Below are 17422 nucleotides of genomic sequence, written 5' to 3'. Positions count from 1 at the left end.
GACAGATGGCTGCCACAGCCCCGACCTTTTCACTGCGATCCCCTTAGGCCTCCGCTCACACAGCGCCCCAAGACAAGGCCCCCCGCCGGCCACTGGGGGCTCCCCAGAGGTGTATCCGGAGCGCTGTTCCCACTGGCTTAGCCAAGCTTGTTTCTGGCAGACCACCCCCTACCCCCTGCAACCTGGCCTGCCATGTCGCCCTCAGCTCAAGAACCATCGGTGGCTCCCAGCTGCTTGGAGAACAAAGTCCCCTTGCCTGTGAAGGAGTTCAGCTCCGAGAGTGCATTCCCAAGTCCAGTTTGTTCTTGAGTCCCACCAGGTTAGCCTAGGAACACAGCTGACATAATGGGCCATACAGAACTACACTGCAACAGGCGTGTGAGACTCTTCACACGAATACTGCATAGAAACAACGCGAAAAGTAAAGGAGAGGTTTCTCATCTTACGGTACAGCACCCTGAAAGGCACAGTAGCCCAGGGCAACAGCTGGCACAGAGCGGTGGGCACCGGGCCAGCAGGCGAGAAGAGCTATGGGTGGGGGAGGGGGCGAAGGCGGCCTGGTCTGTGCAGGGCCGTAAAGGGCACAGGAGCCCATACGCTTGTGGAGGAAGCACGCCCGTGCCAGCGTTCACCAGACGCGAGAACTCAACGCACGCGGCTGGACGTGCACACGCACGTTTGCCTCTGTGGAGGTCTGCAGCCGGAAGGTTGGAACGTAGGGGACTCACTGTCATCCATGCTTCCCCACCGGGACCCAAGGCCCGTTATACGTGCCCCATCCCCAGTCTCTGACACCTTCCCCTCTCTGGTCCTGCATGGATCCTGGGGCCGCCTCGTTCTCCCCAGCAATACCCGCTTCCACTCTGTGCTTTGCTTGTGGGTTCCCTCGTGTTCAGGTGGATCCCACCTACCTTGAAAGACCTGGCTTAAGTGTCACCTCCTCCAGGAAGCCGTTCATGCCCGTCCCACTCTTTCCCTCCCCTCCTCTGGCCAGAGTCACCCTCCCCCACCCCCCACACCCACATTCCCCAGGCCCTGGGCTCTTGTTCAGAGCTGTGCAGCTGTGGACAAAGTTCAAAGGTCTTCTCGGGAAACCTCAGTTTCTTCTCCTGTAAAATGGGCCTCCTAATCTGTGCAGCCGTCCCTGGGAGATGTCTCTGGGCTCTTGGGCAGGGCTAGCAGATGCCCGGGACCCTCATGGGTGTCTGAACATCGGCATCACCCGGAGCGCTGGCTGAACAGGCAGGCACCTCCCCGGCCCCCCTAGTGACTGAACCTTCAACGCTGGTAAAGCAGCCCCCAGGTGAATCTCAGCATCATGTGAGGCCAGGGACAGCGGAGCTAACGGATTGGGAGGCTCCTGGGAAAATGCAGAAGAAAACCAGCCCATGAAATGGACTCAGCGATGACAACGCACGTGAGCGTGTGTGTTTCTGCACACGTATGTGGTCTCCTCTGCCCGACTGAGCAGCGGGGGGCTGGGTTTCATCTCTGCCAGCCCTGGGCCACCCCCAAAAACCATCTGGCCCAGACCTGATATTTCATACTGTCACTGCTCCTTACTGTGTTCTGGGGGACGGGTACTTCTGCCCCGTTCTGCAGAGGAGGAAACGGAGGCTCTGAGAGGAGCCAGGACTGGCCCAAGATTACCCAGTGAGTGGCAGGCGGCCGGGCCTGAGCCCAGGGCGAGGCCAGCGCTTCGTGTTACCCGCTTGCTCAGTGAAAAGGGGCCTGAGCTGCAGGTGAGAGCCGGCGGTCATCACTGGGGCCTCTGGGGCAGGGAGCTGAGCGGGCACGTGGGATCCTGGGGGGCACGAGCCTCCGAGAGCCCCTCACATGGGCGAGGGGCACACACAGGAAGCTGGGAGCTGGCTTTGAAGCCTGGTGAAGGGCAGGGTCCAGCCAAGCAGACCTCGGGCCGCTTCTCCGAGGACAGGGCGTGCAAGGCACACCGCCTGGGACTTGGGGACCCCTCTGGCCGTCGCCAGGCCAGTCACTGTTTTCCAAGGTGGAGGCAGCAGGTGGGGCCCGCCTGAAAGAAACCCGGGTCCCTCAGGTGCCTGTCCCCTCTCCCCCCGATCAAGCCCAGAGCCTTGCGGGGCCAGCCTGGCCTATGACAGATGCTTGATCAAGGCAAGGCCTGCCCTCTCCAGGGTGTGGCTTAGACCCTCTGACCAGGAGACCCCGCCCGGAGGGGCAGTGTCCTATCCCTCCCGTGCACACACACAGCCCTATTGCCCTCAGGGAAGTAGAAAGTGGACAGCGTCAACACACCCTCTGTGCCTCAGTTTACCCACATGTAGAACGGGGGCAGGGGCGGGGCCTGCCTGTTAGGGCCGCTGAGATGGAACGACAGGTATGTACAGACCGCTTAGAGCAGCACCTGGACCACGTGCCTGCTGGGCGTGGTCAGGACGGTGAGCAGAGTCATCTACAGCCTCCCTGAGACCCGAGGCAGCCTAGACTCACGGCCAGGGCCCTGTGGGCTGTCTCCCAGGCCTGCTGGGGATTTGACAGATACGCCGAGGAGCCAGGCCCAGCGCCAGCCAGCTCTGAGGCTCGGGGCATCACCTACCACCCCACCTTCAACTTCTTCTCCCATTCCATAGGTGGAAGGCGGGACTGAGGGGCCCTGTGTGGGTGCTCCCTGGGATCTGGGCTTGGCTGTGGACACCTCCTCACCTCCCTGGCCTAGTACTGGGGTGGGATTGGAGTGCATCTCAGGCGGCACCCTTTGGACCCTGGGGTAGGGGCACCGGCCAAGCAGGGGAGGCGGACGTTCCAGGGGAGGGGTCTGAACTTGACGGAGAGCAGACACGGCCTTTGCTGCTGAAAAGAAAGGGGCTGCAGCGTCACCCGACCACCACATCAGGAACTGCAGACCAAGCTACTCAAACGGGGGCCGAGCAGCCCCCTCCACACCCCGATCACGGCCGGAGACCCTGGGCAGCTGAGAAGAAAATCTTCTCAAGGGAGAGGTGGCCTCGCCCATGTCCCCCAGGACGGCTGAACCTGCAGAAATCAGATTCTGTGATCCCTCAGCTCCTGAGAACCTAGAAACCTGAAGGGTCCTAGCTGGAGGTCCCTGGGTATCCAAGACCCTGCTTCTGGCCAACATTGGGTGACAGGTTAGCCCGGGAGCCACTGCCCAGAGATTACAGATGAGGAGACCGAGGCCAGAAGGGGAGGGGGCTGGTCTCAAGGAAGGGCCTGGCAGCAGGAAGGTGAGGCAGGGCGCGGGCCTGGGTGCGGTCCCGAGCTCCTACTGTGAGCTGCCCAATGCCCGGCCCAGGCAGCCAGGGCAGAGCCGCCTGCAGCCCATGGCACGGTGGGAGGCCAGGCTTGCAACAGAAGGCACCCAGGACTCGCTCTCAGACACAGTACCTTCTGACACTACAGCCTTGCTGTCTGGAGGTGGGGATTAAAAGCATGTTTCTTTCACAACATTATGGTGAGAGCAGATGGTCACTTCCACAGAACTGCCCTGAAGTGAAGTAAGTGTGCTAGCCCGAGGGTGGGCCACTCCTATCCTTAGTGCCAATCCGGCTCCTGGCACGTACTAGTTCGTGAAACTCAGCGGCAGCATCTGACCCAGCGTGCCATTTTACAGGTGGGGAAACTGAGGCCCAGGAGGCACCAGCTTCAGGCTCCCAGGTTCAGCGCTGCGCTCTGCACGACTAGCACCCTTTCCCTCCAGCCCTTACTGTTTGGGGGACCTGGACCAGCTTCTCTCCTTACTGATTCGGGGACCCCTTTCCCAGGCTCAGGAATTTCAGAGCCCAAGTCCCACAGAGACACCTGACCCCAAGGGAAGGCCCTGCTTCTTCACCCAGCGACCTACCTGCGGTCAGCTCAGGGGCCAAGAGGCTCCATCAGGCAAGGATTTGGGCTGAGGAAGTGGGTAAACAGAGGGTCCCACTGGTGGTCTGGGGTGGGTGACCTGGGTGAGCAGTCCCAGCAGGGGAGCCATGGCCTGCTCCAAGCTGGACGCCTCTGAGGAAGACCCTGCTCCCACCAGGCCCCCAGTGGGACCACCGGGCTGGAACCTGGAAGCACCCGGAGGGCTCCCACATTCGTCCCTTGCTCCCCCTCCGAGGCAGTCTCCCTGAACACCGTCTCCGAGGCAACCGCCGCTGCTGGAGCCCTCACAAGCCTGGATCACAGAAGGCAGCCCAGCGTGGCTCTAAGGGGACAGAGGCTCTGTGAGCAAACAGAGACGCAGGCGGAAACGTGTGGGTGACTCACCCAAGGCACTGGGAAAGGGGACACATCGGCGATCTGAGATGGTACAGATGTCAGGCACCTTGGCTCTGGGCCTCAGAATATCTGCTCGTGAGGTCACAATGGCCCTTCCAGCACCATCGAGGTGCCCGGAGACTATGTCTTCCAGAAAAATGCCACCAGTTGGGAACATCTCTTGGCAAAACTAGGGTCAGAGGGGTCTCCTTTCTCCCAGCGCTCACCATCTCTGTACAGCATCACCTGCGAGGCCCTGGACTGTCAGAGCTTGGTGCATTTCTATAGCTCATTCCAGGCCCTGGAACGCACATCACCGCTTCTTCCCCATCCTCAAAATGCCACCTCCTCCGGGAAGACTTCCCTGACCATCCCCTCCCTGCCCATCTCCAGTGGAATAAGGTGGTCATTCCTCAGCTGTAATCCTGGCCTCTTCCTCCCCTCCTCTGGGTGCTCTAGGGCAAGTGACCCGCCTCCTTCCAGGCAGCAGCGAATGAGGACCCTGGAAAAGCACTGTCATAGCAACCCTTTGTGCTAATTCCAACTGTTATTACATCCTGGAAACAATAATTGTGGCTGATATTATGTGTCAAGATCTACAAGACCTTCTAGAACTAACACACCCAAAAGATTTTGGGGACTGGAATGCAGAAGTAGGAAGTCAAGAGATACCTGGAGAAACAGGCAAGTTTGGCTTGGAGTACAACATGAAGCAGGGCAAAGGCTAACAAAGTTTTGCCAAGAGAACGCACTGGTCATAGCAAACACCCTCTTCCAACAACACAAGAGGACTCTACACATGGACTTCACCAGATGGTCAACACCAAAATCAGATTGATTATATTCTTTGCAGCCAAAGATAGAGAAGCTCTATACAGTTAGCAAAAACAAGACTGGGAGCTGATTGTGGCTCAGATCATGAACTCCGTATTGCCAAATTCAGACTTAAATTGAAGAAAGTGGGGAAAACCACTAGACCATTCAGGTATAACCTAAATCAAATCCCTTACGGTTATATAGTGGAAGTGACAAATAGATTCAAGGGATTAGATCTGATAGACCGAGTGCCTGAAGAACTATAGACGGAGGTCCGTGACATTGTACAGGAGGCAGTGATCAAGACCATCCCCAATAAAAAGAAATGCAAAAGGCAAAATGGTTGTCTGAGGAGGCCTTACAAATAGCTGAGAAAAGAAGAGAAGCTAAAGGCAAAGGAGAAAAGGAATGATACACCCATCTGAATGCAGAGTTCCAAAGAATAGAAAGGAGAGATAAGAAAGGCTTCCTCAGTGGTCAATGTAAAGAAATAAAGGAAAACAATAGAATGGGAAAGACTGGAGATCTCTTCAAGAGAATTAGAGATACCAAGGGAACATTTCATGCAAAGATGGGCTCAATAAAGGACATAAACCGTATGGACCTAATAGAAGCAGACATACTAAGAAGAGGTGGCAAGAACACACAGAAAAACTATACAAAAAAGATCTTCATGACCCAGATAACAACAGTGGTGTGATCACTCACCTAGAGCCAGACATCCTGGAATTCGAAGTCTACTGGGCCTTAGGAAGCATCACTACGAACAAAGTTAGTGGGGGTGATGGAATTCCAGCTGAGCTATTTCAAAGCCTAAAAGATGATGCTGTGAAAGTGCTGCACTCAATATGCCAGCAAATTTGGAAAATGTGGCAATGGCCACAGGACTGGAAAAGGGCAGTTTTCATTCCAATCCCAAAGAAAGGCAATGCCAAAGAGTGCTCAAACTACCACACAATTGCACTCATCTCACACACTAGTAAAGTAATGCTCAAAATGCTCCAAGCCAGGCTTCGATAGTATGTGAACCCTGAACTTCAGATGTTCAAGCTGGATTTAGAAAAGGCAGAGGAACCAGAGATCAAATTGCCAACATCTGCTGGATCATGGAAAAAGCAAGAGAGTTCCAGAAAAACATCTATTTCTGCTTTATTGACTATGCCAAAGCCTTTGTGTAGATCATAACAAACTGTGGAAAATTCTGAAAGAGATGGGACTATCAGACCACCTGACCTGCCTCCTGAGAAATCTGTATGCAAGTCAAGAAGCAATAGTTAGAACCGGACATGGAACAACAGACTGGTTCCAAATTGGGAAAGGAGTGTGTCAAGGCTGTATATTGTCACCCTGCTTATTTAACTTACATGCAGAATACATCATGAGAAACCTTGGGCTGGATGAAGCACAAGCTGGAATCAAGATTGCCGGGAGAAATATCAATAACCTCAGATATGCAGATGACACCACCCTTATGGTAGAAAATGAAGAAGAACTAAAAAGCCTCATAACGAAAATGACAGAGGAGAGAGAAAAAGCTGCCTTAAAACTCAACATTCAAAAACTACAATCATGGTATCTGGTCCCATCACTTCATGGCAAATAGATGGAGAAACAATGGAAACAGTGAGAGCCTTTATTTTTGGGGCTCCAAAATCACTGCAGATGGTGACTGCAGCCATGAAATTAAAAGACTCCTGCTCCTTGGAAGAAAAGCTATGACCAGCCTAGACAGCATATTAAAAAGCAGAGACATGACTTTGCTGACAAGGTCCGTCCAGTCAAAGCTATGGTTTTTCCAGTGACCATGTATGGATGTGGGAGTTGGACTAAAGAAAACTGAGTGCCGAAGAATTGATGCTTTTGAACTGTGGTGTTGGAGAAGACTCTTGAGAGTCCCTTGGACTGCAAGGAGATCCAACTAGTCCATCCTAAAGGAGATCAGTCCTGGGTGTTCTTTGGAAAGACTGATGTTGAAGCTGAAACTCTAATACTTTGGCCACCTGATGCAAAGAACTGACTCACTAGAAAAAACCCTGATGCTGGGAAAGACTGAAGGCAGGAGGAAAAGGGGATGACAGAGGATGAGGTGGTTGGATGGCATCACTGACTCAATGGACACGAGTTTGAGCAAGCTCCGGGATTTGGTGATGGACAGGGAAGCCTGGTGTGCTGCAGTCCATGGGGTCACAAAGAGTCGGACACGACTGAGTGATTGAACTGAACTGAACTGATTATGTGTCTGGCACTGTTGGGCACTTGATATGATTCTAGCTAACAGTAACTTTAAAAAATCATGCTAAATATTTTACTTCTTTAAATCACTTTTCACTGATTATTGCTGCTCACTTTTCTTCTATAGCCAGTCCAAAGGTAATGGGACTTTAAAGCATTTTCAGAGAGCCTAAGAGAAGAAAATGCACTGTTGAAATGCCTCAAATGCATGGAAAAAGTCCTCCAGCTGCACAGTCAGTTCCAGAGAGAAATACCAGCTCCCTGGGCTGAGCTCACGGGTACCTGGGGTGTCACCTGGCACCTGAGTTCCATATTTTATCTGGTCCTTACCAACCACCCTATGGGATGAAGGATCTTACCCACCTCTGTGGCTCAGAGAGATGGATCGATTTCACCAGGTTGCCCAGCCAGGAAAGGCAGGACTGGGGGCCCCGAGTCCTCAACCACAGGGCTCTGGGGCATCTCCTGGCCATGATCTTGAATTTTAGGAGGGACCCCTCTTCACCTGACACAGAAGGAAACTGAGGCCAGTAGGAGATAGGGTTGTCATTTTGAAAATTCACCAGCTAGGATTAGAACTAGGATTAGACTCTTGAGAGTCCCTTGGGCTGCAAGGAGCTCAAACCAGTCAATCCTAAAGGAACCTGAATATTCAATGGAAGAAATGATGCTTAAGCTGAAGCTCCAATACTTTGGTCACCTGATGCAAAGAGCTGACTCATTGGAAAAGACCCTGATGCTGGGAAAGACTGAAGGCAGGAGGAAAAGGGGGCGACAGAGGATGAGATGGTTGGATGGCATCACCAACTCGATGGACATGAGTTTGAGCTAACTCTGAGAGATAGTGAAGGACAGGGAAGCCTGGCGTGCTGCAGTCCACGGGTCACAAAGAGTCAGACACAACTGAGCGACCGAACAACAGGATTAAAATCCAGGTCTCCTGAGCCGGCCCAGGTCACACATGTCTTCACGACTAGGACCCAGTGGCCTCAACCACAGGACCGCAGTGACTACAACCTTGCACCATGGCGCTGAGCCTGGACCTTCCCATTTAATCCTGTACACCTGCTGGGCTGGGGAAATACCAGCCCCTCAGGCCAGCAACGGCTTTTAACCCTTTAAACTCAGACTGTCCCGATCTAAGGTCTGCGGACGGGCTAATCTCAGTGAACTGATGAGAGGAAGAGGAGGGTGTGTAGGGGCGCTGTCTGCTAGCCTGCACCCTTTCTGCATGTGGTGCCCCCGCCTGCCTGCATCTCAGCCCTGAGAGCACCCCACCACCTCCTCCGAGAGGGCTCACCCTCCCCGCTCCCCCGCAAGGCGTCCCAGGCACTGCAGTCTGGGACTCAGCTTATTCACCCTGCGCAGAGCCTGGGCCATCTGACAAAGACTCCTTTTCCTCCTGGAGGGGCAAGGATACCCGAGATCAGGGCCACAGCTATTAATACCTGAGAAACCTGTTGACCCCTTTCATTGACTCATCTCTCTGTTCGGTCAGTCGGTTCCTGTTGACCCCCAGGTGGCCGAGGTGTATATAAGGTCAGTGGAGAGGAAGGACCCACCTGGCCTCTCCAGCTTTGTTCTCTGAATTCTCCGCAAGTGAGCCTCCTGCCTCCTCCCCCAGCCCCACCCATAAGACTGTGTTCCCCAAACACCCTTTGCCTCGTTCTACTTCTGCCTATTGTAAGCCACTGTCAGAGACTTCAGCTGGAGCCTAACTCTGTCCCTTATCAGCTGCAAGTCTGGTGCATCTCTTCCCCTCAGGGCCTCAGCTGTACCATCTGTAAAATGGGCCACCTCACGTTACCCAAGGGCAGGTACCAGGAAGTGCCTCAGTGTGTGCCTGGCTGTGCTCGCAGGAGAAACAGTCTGTCCCTGCACTGCGCGCAGCTAATCAGCAAACACGGACTGCACCCCTCGTTAGCATCATCCCGTGAAATGCTGGGAAAGGTAGAAGTGAACACCCAGGGCTGGTCTGTCAGGCAGAGAAAATACCAAATAAACACTTTCTCCATCTGGTGTCCTACGTCCAGCCAGCAGCCGAGCCCCCCTGGCACCACCATCCCCTCCCAAAACCCCGTGAGTCAGCAGGACGAGGTTAGACGTCTCATCAGAGTGGTCTCCTCTTGGGACTTCTGACCATGCCCGTGATGCTCCTACAAGCGGGTCTGGGTGAGGGCTGGGCTTGTCTGTTTCTCTTCCTGTGCAGAAGCCTGCTGTGAAAACAACTCCACAGTCACCACCTTGAAGGGCCATCGGGGAACACTAAGTAAGGACTCGGATCCAGGTTGGTCCCCAAAGTGAGCAAAACGCTAGCAGGGCCCTTGGGGTCACCAGGCGAGACCATCACCCATGCAGCTCCTTGCCCGCCCCCGAACACACAGCCCAGCCGCCCAGCCCCCTAGGACCCTGGGGGCCCGAATTCCATGTCACGCTTGGCCGGCCCTTCCATGGGAGGCTTCCTCACCCGGCACACCCTTCCCGTCTTGTGCCCACCTGGCATGGCTTTGTCACTCACGGCCTCTGGGAAAGCGCTTTGAACTTTGGGTGCCCGAGCATCTTCAAGAGACCCCACCAATGGACGCCCGACTTGCAGCATCTCCCCGCTGGCCAGGCGGTTCCTAAGCTAGACAAAACAAGGCTCATCTCTGGGGACCCAAGGCCCACCGTGATCCCTGACCCACAGGAAAAGTCCATCACTTCCTGACAACTGAACGAGCAGACTTTCAATTCTCGGTTTTCAGATGCTTACAGGTTTTCCCCAAACTTTCCCTGACATCAAACGTTCTTACCTGGGCCTTCCCCTGACTCGACAGGGCTGGAACGGGTTTGCAAAGCATGCAAATTTCTTAAATGGACGGGAAGGACCAAAGAGAAGACAAAGGTCTGCCCCCTTCTGAGCCCTTAAGTTGGGAGCTGATACTCATAAGCAGCATGACACAAAGTAACGGACGTTAAGAGAACCAATCTTTGTAATTGTTTCATAATGCGTGTGAATCAAGCCACAACGCCGGACGTCTGAAACTCATACGCTGTCATTTAGTCTCAATAGAACTGGGAGAAAAACCCACCAAAATTTAATGCAATTTACATGTTCACACAGGCTCATCTACTAGACTGTAAAATTCTAAAACACTGACACTATGTCTTCCTTATATTTGTATCACCAGCACTTGTCATGATGCTTATGAATATGACATAAAAGTAATTTATTTAATAAAGTCAGGGGGACCCTTCTCCCCAGAAGCCCTACAGGCTGGGTCCCCAGCCATGGCGCGCTCAGGCCCGGCCACGTGGGGGTCCAGGGTGTTGGGAATCAGTGCCTGGAAGCAGCCACCTGAGACACTCCAAGCGTTTCCACTTCTGTCTCTTTTAGAGCAAGAGACTTCACCGGGTGTCTGCTCCGTTTAGTGTGACTAACCCCATCCTGAAAGCACTCTATCACAGCTGGTATTCAGAAGTCACGCTGGTAAGAAATCATCGCCTCAACTTTTTAACACACCAGGCTGCTTTCTCCTGTGTGCGCCGGTTCACCCAGTGGGCATCCCCACCTCAGTCCCCATTTGACAGATGGGGCAACGGAGGCTCACAAGGGGGATGGGACACTCCTGAGGTCGCACAGCCAGGAAGCAGCCGGGTGCGGGGGAGATGCCAACATCAACGTGCTGTGTGACCTCGGGCAGGGTGCCGCGCCTCTCAGATGCACCTGCGTTTTATCTGGCGACCTCATCTGGAAGGTCTTGATGTGTGATCGCCCGCCCCCACTCATTACACAGCACAGGACATCAGACCCAGTAAATACAGAATCAAACACTCTGGGTGCCTGGTCGGAAAACGTGAAAAGCGAAAATGTGAGTCGCTCAGTCGTGTCGGACTCTTTGTGATCCCATGGACTGTAGCCCGCCAGGCTCCTGTGTCCATGGGCTTCTCCAGGCAAGAATACTGGAATGGGTGGCCATTCCCTTCTCCAGGGGATCTTCCCGACCCAGGGATCGAACCTGGGTCTCCTGCATTGCATGTGGATTCTTCACTGTCTGAGCCACCAGGGGAGCCTGCCTGGTCTGAAAACCTCCACCCAAACATGAATGGCGTCACTCGGGACTCAGCGGCCACCACCTTCCTTAGTCCTGGCCCTTTCTCCCTGCCCAGAGGAAGCCTCTTGTCTGGTGGCTGCAGAGACCTTTCCCAGTCTTCGCAGCTTCCCATTTTTTCCCCTAGTTTTTCCAAAGCAGGTGTCTGCTCCCAAAGCGGGTCTGGAAGGCCCACACACACACCTTCTCCTCCCCCGCCCCCGACAGACATTACTAACCCATCACGGCCTCCTTCCCACCGAGCAGGACTCAGCCTGGGATTCCTCATCGGAACCAGGTGTCTCTGGGCCTCAGGAACTTAACAGAGGAGAGAAAGACGGGGTAAGGAGGTGGTCAGGGGCGGGCAGGTGCCCAGAAAAGACAAGGGTGGCGGCGAGACAAGCAGAAGCTCACGGTACTTGACTCTGAAAACAGACCTAAGAGCCACATTCCCTTCACTGTGGCAGGACTGAGAGAGGGAGCCTGAGTCTCGGGTGGACTCTCAGAGCTGGGGAGAGGGGAGGGGGACAGGAAGGGGGTGGGGGGAGACCTGGGGGGTGAAGAGGGGAGGGGTCCCCACGTGAGGCCCCACGGAGGCTGGGCCAGGCTGCCGTGGGGGCGGCCCCCTTCCTAAGGATGCAGACCCCGAGGGGCAGCGTGCTTTCAGCTCTCACAGAGAACACCCCGCTCACAGATGGGGACCCCTCACACTCGGACACCGCTCTGAAACGGCAGAGCTGACCTCCGCAGGCAAAGCTCAGCACAGCCACCCCAGGGAGGTGATTCCAGACCCCCAGTCTTACAGGGCAGGTCCAGGGCCCAGAGAAGGGGAGGGATTTGTCTGAGGTGCCCAGCAAATGGGTAAATAAAGGAGGTACTGGAGGGGACGGCCCAGGGGCTGGGAGGTGCCCATTTTGCTTTAGGAGCCTGGGTTTCTGGACCTGCTGTCTGCTGCCTGAGCACAGACTAACAGATGACAATGTCTTCCAGAAACCGCTCAGGTTTTACTGCGGTGAGAGGCTCTGGTGTTTGAAAGGCCCCGTCAGCTTCTGTGATCTTGCGATGTATAATCAGAAAGATAAAGTTGGTCTTCATCCCAGGTTCCAGCACAGACTTCCTAAAACCCTAGGAATTTCCTAAGTGGCGAGAGCAAGCAAGGTGTCTTTTGTTATGTTAATGAGGCGACTTTGGAGGCGGCTAAGGAAGGGGGCCTGGTTGCCAGGAGAACTCGCCTGTGATTAGAGGGCTGGAATTTTCAGTCCCACGACCCCCCAGCTCTGGGGAGGGGAGAGGGGAGGTGGAATCAATCAGGCCTAGGTGATGAAGCCTCCAGAAAATCCCAAAAGGACAGGGTTTGGGGAGCTTCTGGTTGGTGAACTCAGGGAGATTTGGGGACACAGAGAGGGCACGGAGAGGGCATGGAAGCCCCGAGCTTTCCCCACTCCTTGCCTGTGGGTCTCCCTTATCTGCTTCCTGTGTTACACCTTCAATCTGAAACCAGTGATTCTCTGAGGTCACTGAGCTGTTGGAGCCAATTAACCCAACTCAAGGACGGGTCATAGGAGCCTTGGAGTCCTAGCCATTCAGGCTGAAGGGTGTGGGGGGGGGGGCGCGTCTGGTGGGACTGAGCCCTTCCCCTGGGGAGTCTGAGCGTCTACCACAGGAGTTCGAGCAAAGTCCAAGAGACAGTGAGGGACAGGGGAGCCTGGCGTGCTGCAGTCCATGGGGCCACAAAGAGTCGGACATGACTGAGCGCCTGAACCAGCAGCACAGGAACAGCGTGAGTACTGACTCAGGCTGTGGGACGCTCAGCCGGCGCTGAACTGCTTGGTGCTGTCGGGGGAAGAACCGCACACGTTATAGGAATCAGCTCTCTCCTGGAAGAAATCCCGGCGTGATCCCTGGTGGGGCTCACAACTGAGACGGGAAGATGCATCCAAGGACTCTCCTCTCAGCCTGAGACCCCGAGGTCCGGAGGCTTCCCAGCAGCTCTGACTTCAACTAGAAAGCCGTGGCTCACCCCAGGCTCCGTCCCGAAATGCGCTGACCTCAAGCTGGCCACCGCCGCCTTCAGCCCCACGTCTCTCCCCTGCCACACGGGGACAGTAAGAACTACGCGGTATGACACTGCGAGTATTACAGGTGGGAGGCCTTTTTGAGAACTGCAAACAGCTGCACACGCGATTGTCCACGTGCTCAGCCTACCCTGATGGAGGCATCAAAAGTATTAGCAATAACAGCAAGAGGAAGACCAGTTATAGTAAGTACCGCGTGCAGTCACTGCCGTGCGCTGGCTGCTGTACTGAGAACTTTCACAGTTTTTCTCCCCTGATCCTCCCAACAACCGGAGAAGGGAGATTCTACATCACGTCTATTTTGACTGAAGACCCTGGGGCCCAGAGAGGTTAAACGACAGGCCCTGGGTAACACACAGCAAGGCAGAGGCCAAAAGACATTTACAAGTGCTCTGGTGGTTAAGAATCCATCTTGCAATGCAGTGGACATGCGTTAGATCCCTGATCCAGGAAAATTCCATACGCTGCTGTGCACCTAAGCCTGACCGCCATGACTGAGACCCATGCAGCCAAATAAAACAAATAGTTTAAAATACACGCGTGCTATGTGTGCTAAGCCGCTTCAGTCGTGTCCGCTCTTTGCAGCTTTATGGATGGTAGCCTGCCAGGCTCCTCTGTCCATGGGATAATCCAGGCAAGAACACTGGAATAGGCTGCTGTGCCCTCCTCCAGGGCATCTTCCCAACCCAGGGACTGAACCCATGGTTCTTATGTCTCCTAGCATAGGCAGGTTCTTTACCACTAGTTGAGTTCAGTTCAGTTCAGTCGCTCAGTCACGGCCGATTCTTTGTGACCCCATAGACTGCAGCACGCCAGGCCTCCCTGTCCAGAGTCTACTCAAACTCATGTCTGTTGAGTCGGTGATGCCATCCAAACATCTCCTCCTCTGTTGTCCCCTTCTCCCGCCTTCAATCTTTTCCAGCATCAGGGTCTTTTCCAATGAGTCAGTTCTTTGCATCAGGTGACCAAAGTACCGGAGTTTCAGCGTCAACACCAGTCCTTCTGATGAATATTCAGGACTGAGCTCCTTTAGGATGGACGAGTTGGATTCCCTTACCACAATGCCATCTCATATATATAAATACACTTACACTCAGCCTCACTGTGAGAATAGGTCTTAAAAATACCTCTGCTCTCTCTAAAGAGTGTATTTATCAGCCTTGGAGGAGGAGGTCTAGGATTCACAGCATTTTTGTTTCCTGAGTTCTTATGTTCTTCCCCCAAAAAGGAAGGCTGGTAGACAAGGAGCAGTGCCTCTGGGATTAAAGAGTGAAAGTGAAAGTCGCTCAGTTGTATCCAACTCTTTGGGACCCCATGGACTATACAGTCCATGGAATTCTCCAGGCCAGGATACTGGAGTGGGTAGCCGGTCCCTTCTCCAGGGGAAATTTCCAACCAGGGGTCGAACCCAGGTCTCCTACATTGCAGGCAGACTCTTTACTAGCTGAGCCAGCAGGGAAGCCTGGGAATACTGGAGTAGGCAGCCTGTCCCTTCTCCAGGGGATCTTCCTGACCCAGGAATTGAACCAGGGTCTCCTGCATTGCAGGTGGATTGTTTACCAGCTGAGCTACCAGGGAAGCCCCCTCCTCTGGGAAGAACTGGTCTAAATCTTCCGCCCTCTGAGACCCTGAAGGTACATTCCCCAGGGACGCGCCACCTCTCAGGGACTGCGGCTGTCACTGATGACAGCAGGGCAATTTCTGGAGGGTCAGTAATCTGGCATCGAGTGCCAGCATCTTAAAAATGCACGGCCCCTTCAGGCTAGACATTCCGATTCCCGACCAGACCAACGTGCACTGCTGCCTACAGTCTCGCGAGATGAAAAGTTCCGGAGATTGCCCGACAACGTGAACACACTCAGCAGACTGAGATGTAGACGTAAAGCGTAAAGACGTAAAGACGTAAAGCGGTCAGGACTGCAGGCTTTATGTTACGTGTATTTTACCACAATTAAAGATGGAAGGAAAAGAAAAAGATGTTCACAGCAGAGCAGTTTTCAAGAAAGAAACTGCACACGGCCCATCTCTCCTCACGAGGGGGTTACTTAAAGAAATGGTAGTTTGCCCAAACAAATGAAAACAAACTAGAACAGGGGATGTGCAAACGGCACCACCCCTGCCCCGCCAGATTCAGCACGGCTTTTGTAAATAAAGTTTTATTGGCACAGAGCTCCACCCATCCTGTGCCTGTTGTGTTGGCTGGGTTCTAGCTGCAACAGCAGAGGGGAGAGCACACGGCCCCCAAGCCCACAGTACGTACTGGCCAACCCTTTAAGAAGTTTGCCAACCCTGGAGATAGAAGATCCAAGACCCCAAAAGACTCCTAGAAATAGTTTGGGGTGTGTGTGTGTGTGGTGGGAGAAACTGGCTCCTAAAAGCCATGTTATGAGTTCGGTTTGGAAAATTTTAAATAAGGCACATTACCCAAACGCTGATACATGCATGCACTCAATATGCCAGCAAATTTGGAAAACTCAGCAGTGGCCACAGGACTGGAAAAGGTCAGTTTTCATTCCAATCCCAAAGAAAGGCAATGCCAAAGAATGCTCAAACTACCGCACAATTGCATTCATCTCACATGCTAGTAAAGTAATGCTCAAAATTCTCCAAGCCAGGCTTCAGCAATATGTGAACCGTGAACTTCCTAATGTTCAAGCTGGTTTTAGAAAAGGCAGAGGAACCAGAGATCAAATTGCCAACATCCGCCGGATCATGGAAAAAGCAAGAGAGTTCCAGAAAAACATCTATTTCTGCTTTATTGACTATGCCAAAGCCTTTGACTGTGTGGATCACAATAAACTGTGGAAAATTCTGAAAGAGATGGGAATCCCAGGCCACCTGACCTGCCTCTTGAGAAATCTGTATGCAGGTCAGAAAGCCACAATTAGAACTGGACATGGAACAACAGACTGGTTCCAGATAGGAAAAGGAGTACGTCAAGGCTGTATAATGTCACCCTGCTTATTTAACTTATATGCAGAGTACATCATGAGAAACGCTGGACTGAAAGAAGCACAAGCTGGAATCAAGATTGCCGGGAGAAATATCAATCACCTCAGATATGCAGATGACACCACCCTTATGGCAGAAAGTGAAGAGGAACTCAAAAGCCTCTTGATGAAATTGAAAGTGGAGAGTGAAAAAGTTGGCTTAAAGCTCAACATTCAGAAAACAAAGATCATGGCATCTGGTCCCATCACTTCATGGGAAATAGATGGGGAAACAGTGGAAACAGTGTCAGACTTTATTTTTGGGGGCTCCAAAATCACTGTAAGATGGTGACTGCAGCATGAAATTAAAAGACGCTTACTCCTTGGAAGGAAAGTTATGACCAATCTAGATAGCATATTCAAAAGCAGAGACATTACTTTGCCAACTAAGGTCCATCTAGTCAAGGCTATGGTTTTTCCTGTGGTCATGTATGGATGTGAGAGTTGGACTGTGAAGAAGGCTGAGCGCGGAAGAATTGATGCTTTTGAACTGTGGTGTTGGAGAAGACTCTTGAGAGTCCCTTGGACTGCAAGGAGATCCAACCAGTCCATTCTGAAGGAGATCAGCCCTGGGATTTCTTTGGAAGGAATGATGCTAAAGCTGAAACTCCAGTACTTTAGCCACCTCATGCGAAGAGTTGACTCATTGGAAAAGACCCTGATGCTGGGAGGGATTGGGGGCAGGAGGAGAAGGGGACGACAGAGGATGAGATGGCTGGATGGCATCACTGACTCGATGGACATGAGTCTGAGTGAAGTCCGGGAGTTGGTGATGGACAGGGAGGCCTGGCTTGCTGCAATTCATGGGGTCACAAAGAGTCAGACACGACTGAGCGACTGAACTGAACTGAACTGAGGTTGGTTATCTCTGGATGGCAGGACTAGAGACGATCTTGATTTTCTTCTTACGAGTTTTCTGTGCTCTCCGAACTTCTGTATGAAAAGCGTGTAACGTCTCCACACCAGAAGAAATCATTCAGTGATGGAGTGGAGGTGTTAAGTA

The 17422-nt window shown here is 53.3% G+C and overlaps 1 protein-coding gene across 4 annotated transcripts in view; it reads right to left on the bottom strand.

The window, feature by feature from the left end:
- The window catches only part of SLC6A6 (solute carrier family 6 member 6), an 84249-nt gene that overhangs the window by 49399 nt on the left and 17428 nt on the right, over window positions 1–17422 (bottom strand). The gene's annotated exons all lie outside the window — the stretch shown is intronic.

The sequence above is a fragment of the Bos indicus x Bos taurus genome, chromosome 22 (assembly GCF_003369695.1).
Source record: "Bos indicus x Bos taurus breed Angus x Brahman F1 hybrid chromosome 22, Bos_hybrid_MaternalHap_v2.0, whole genome shotgun sequence".
Lineage (NCBI taxonomy): Eukaryota > Metazoa > Chordata > Mammalia > Artiodactyla > Bovidae > Bos > Bos indicus x Bos taurus.
This window is presented reverse-complemented; position numbering and strand designations above follow the sequence as displayed.